This window comes from Aegilops tauschii, chromosome 3 (genome assembly GCF_002575655.3).
Source record: "Aegilops tauschii subsp. strangulata cultivar AL8/78 chromosome 3, Aet v6.0, whole genome shotgun sequence".
Classification (NCBI taxonomy): Eukaryota; Viridiplantae; Streptophyta; class Magnoliopsida; order Poales; family Poaceae; genus Aegilops; species Aegilops tauschii.
Window position 1 is genome coordinate 598,799,799 of NC_053037.3, and position 4,002 is coordinate 598,803,800.

Below are 4,002 nucleotides of genomic sequence, written 5' to 3' on the forward strand. Positions count from 1 at the left end.
CTTTTTTGACCAAAAACAGAAGGTCAAAAGCTGGCGGTCGTAAACTAAAATTAGTGACCTTCTTTGTGATATGTAAAAGGTCGTTGGTTCCACGACCAAATTTTTGGTCACTAGGAACCTCCTCAGGCCACGTAGGCATCCAGCGTGGCAAGCTGATGTGGCACAAGAATCAGCCCGGTCCGATTCGGCGTTTTACATGGGTCGAGCCCAACAATTCAGCCCATTTAACTTTTTTTTCTCTATGCTTTGATTGGCTAAATGGGCCTGGCCCAACAATTAGGATTTTTTTTCTGAGATGCAGTCTTTTACAATCCATTTTTTTGGGCCTCAACCTTTTTAGAATCTGAAAGTTATATTGCTCTTTTTAGAAACAAGTCCAACATAGTTTGGGCCATGGCCTTTTTAGCCCAAGTATTGAGTGCAATATAAATTCTGGACATGGCCTTTTTACAATCCAACAGTGGGCCAAGCCCTCTTTTATTTACAACCAATATTCTCAAATCAGTATAGTAACAGTATTTCTTTCCCAGAGTAATAACACCAGTATAGAAAACTTTCTCACACAACTTTATCTCGCATAACATTAGACAGACCAACACATATCAATAACTTATCTCCTATGTTCACAAATACATAACTTTTGGAATAGCGGCACAAGCAGCGGCAATACAAGCATTCAAAAAGCAGAAGCCAGCAAGCAATATCCATCAGGAGGTGCCTTGCATACTGCCTCCTTCGAGCCTGCGAGAGAAAAAACAAGGTGAAGGTCAGTACGCATCAAGGATGCTGCTGTTCTAGGTCAAGACAAGTCAAGGGCATAAGAGATTTTAGTCAAGAAAAATTAACATGTGAACATCTTTCACAATCATCTTTTATAAAAAATACAAAACAAATATGCAAACAGTTGTACAATGGTTGAGTGCTCATACTTCTATTATATCAGGCAATAGCATTTACCAATAGTGATGATCAGTGCAATAGGAACATGCAAACAGATGTACAATAGGAACATGCCATGTATCTTTCAAATATGCAAACAACTGTACAACTAGCTCCAGTATACCGCCATGCATGAGCACTTGTTAATATTTATATTCATCACAACAACCTATAACCACCTATGCTTACAAATCAGAAAGCAGAGATATATACTGATCAAAAGCAACAGCCAGGAATAGATGACTTAACAGTTCATGTTTGTTAACAAAACAAGAGTGGACATCTCACAGTGAGTTAACTATCTGATGAATTTAGTAAAACAAAGACTAGCATTCGGTGCTACAAGAGATAAAATAGGAATCCAAGTATCCCAACATCCCAATGTATGGATACATGAATGTCGCACCAAACACGGATACATGAATCGACATCTCACACTGGTACTGATCATGCATGCATCACCTTAGGAAAATATACTGTAAGTGCGGACTAGCATCATGAAACAACCAGAGATTCAGAACAAGTCGTGGCTCTGAAATCCTTATAACCAGAGATTCATGTACCCAACTGAAGCAAAAACAAGCAGCAGAAAAAGCCCCTCCTACTGACTGATTGCTCCATAAAAAAGCCCCTCCACAGCCAGCAGTAATCATATTTGATTTATACGACCGAATTGAGCGCAGGCAGTAGATCAGCCATTGCATAGCGACTGAATTTGAAATCTAACTGAAAAACTGGGTGGAGCACTAGCCAAACTGACACGGAAACAAGTAAACCAACACAGGGACGATCACATTGTCATCACGACACCGAGCAAACACTGAAGAAAGAAGGACGTGACCAGCACAGAATCGAGCAGTAACAGAGAGGGGGAGGGGAGACGGGCAACTTACAACATCACTTGGGACTTCCACTTCTCACCACCGGCCTTGCCAATCTGCAATTTGAACCCCATACCAGATCAGGACACAGAAATCACAACAAAACTCATGGTAGCACCAGTTCAAACGAGCAACAAGACTTCATGATTTAAGTTTCATTCCATCCATTACAATCATAGTCCATAGAAATCTAGAACAAGAGCTGCCTGCATGCAACTTCATTCTGACTAGCAGCACTAATTTTTTTGCACAAGAAGAGCAACAGATTCAGTTTCATCATGGATATCAATCACTATCGATACACTAGTTTGTACGATCGATATCCATGTTCTTTCTTTCTTACTCGATAGCCATATAAGCATGTGCACCTTCAGATTTAAATGTGGACAAGACAAACAAAGTAGAATAATTGAATGATTGCAATGTTCAGTGGCAACAGAGTGAATACACAGATACTGCAACATAAGAAAAGTTGTGGAGTAGCTATACAAAGTGAATACAATCATATACATTGGCCAACTAACCAAGCATATATCGTCATGCACAGATCAACCACCCAGGCGGGGGCGAGCGGAACGGGACCGAGAAGCTTACCACAGAGACCTGCATGACGTCGGGTGCTTCTCCTTGTACTCCTTCCTGAAGGTGTCCCTGCGAAGACGAAGAAGGTGCTCGGGGGGCGCTTGGGCTTATTGGGGTCCTTGTCGGCCTTGCTCTTCTTCACCGCGAGCCTACGCCACCGCCACAGAAATAGCATCAGCAGACCAAACAGGATCAGAAGCCGACGTGAGACAACAGCAGCAGGAGAACCCAAGCAGAACCACCACGGGAAACGAAACGAGATGATACTGGGACGAGGAGCGAGGGAAGGGCCGGGTCGGGGCACTGACCTTGGCCTTCATCCAACCGCCAGCAGCAAGGGAGTCGCCGGTGCGGGAGCCTGCCTTGGCCTTCATCCTGCCGCCAGCAGCAAGGGAGTCGTCGGTGCGGGAGCCTGCCTTGGCCTTCATCCTACCGATGGCCGCCAACCTGCAACAACAACCACCAATGCAAACGATCAGAGCCCGCAGAAGCCAAGAACACGGGGAACAACCCGATCTTGAATCTCTGATGAACTGGCCGGGAAACGCAGGGGTGGGAGCAGGCGGGCGTTGCGTGTGCTTGGTGGGTGGGTTCGCCAGGTCTGTGTGAGGAATCGTGGTCCAGATCGGCGTGGGCACGGCCATCGCCGGACTGGGAGCGACTGCTCGATCTGGGGCCGGAATAGGTGAGGGTCGCCGACGTCGGGGTGAGGATCGGAGCGGCAGTGGATCAAAGTCGGAGAGAGAGGTTGGGTGCGGCGGCTCCACCTCTCGGAGGAGTTCTCCAGATCGGAGCGAGGGAGAGCAGAGGAGCTGGTGGAGGGAGAGAGCCAGGAGGGAGGGACGAATGAGAGAAAGAAAGGAGGCGGGGGTAGATGGAAAATGTCCATGAGGACAGACCTAGGGTTTCGGCTCAGGTGGGTTTGGGCCGTTGGATCCGCGAGCATCCTACGGTGCTGATGCACGATCCGCGTGACATCCCACAAACCAATCAGAATGCAGTATATGTGTACGACATTATGACCATCTAAATTAGTCATAATTGACTAGAAATAATGTGTTAAATCATGTCACCTATTTTATGACCTGAGAAATTCAAAAAAAATTGGAAGACCTTTTCATTGTGTCACCAAAAGTGATCTAGTTTTCAGTAAAAGTAAGAAGCATGGAAGACATAAGGAAGTTTGCATTTTCTTTGAACAAAAAATTCATTTTGCATTTTTCAAGTGCCCGAAATGAGTTTTTTTGTGAAGGACCTACCAAATAATTGTTGCAAAATTGGACCAAATCAATTTTATAAAATACTAGGCCATGTTTAATGCACAATTGACAAAATGGTTGGGTGCCAAAAGTTTTTATCCACCTCTGGTGAAAAAGACAAATTTCCGCCGATTCAGTTGGAAGCGGGTCAAATTTGAACTGCAGCTGTCTCATAATTTGCTCTTCATTTTTTCAAAAAATAATTTGTAGGTACAAAAGTATCTATTTCATCAGAGAAACACCAAAAGTTTTCCAAGATTCAACCACTAGCTAGGAACGGTCATGCCCGCCGTTTTGACCGCATTTTGAAACGGGCATAAAAAATTCAAAAAAAATCAAAA

At 44.5% G+C, this 4,002-nt stretch overlaps 1 long non-coding RNA gene across 2 annotated transcripts; it reads right to left on the minus strand.

Annotated features, from left to right (window-relative positions):
* Window positions 1–229: 229 nt before the first annotated feature.
* LOC109769641 (uncharacterized) lies at window positions 230–2,909 on the minus strand. Of its 2 annotated transcripts, XR_002234355.3 has the most exons (4): window positions 2,711–2,909; window positions 2,415–2,551; window positions 1,833–1,876; window positions 230–741 (listed from the first exon to the last, which is right to left on the minus strand). It is a non-coding gene; the product is annotated as an uncharacterized lncRNA (long non-coding RNA). The 2 variants fall into 2 exon arrangements; XR_012181095.1 differs by lacking the exon at window positions 1,833–1,876 and having other exon boundaries at window positions 2,711–2,906.
* Between the last annotated feature and the right edge of the window lie 1,093 nt (window positions 2,910–4,002).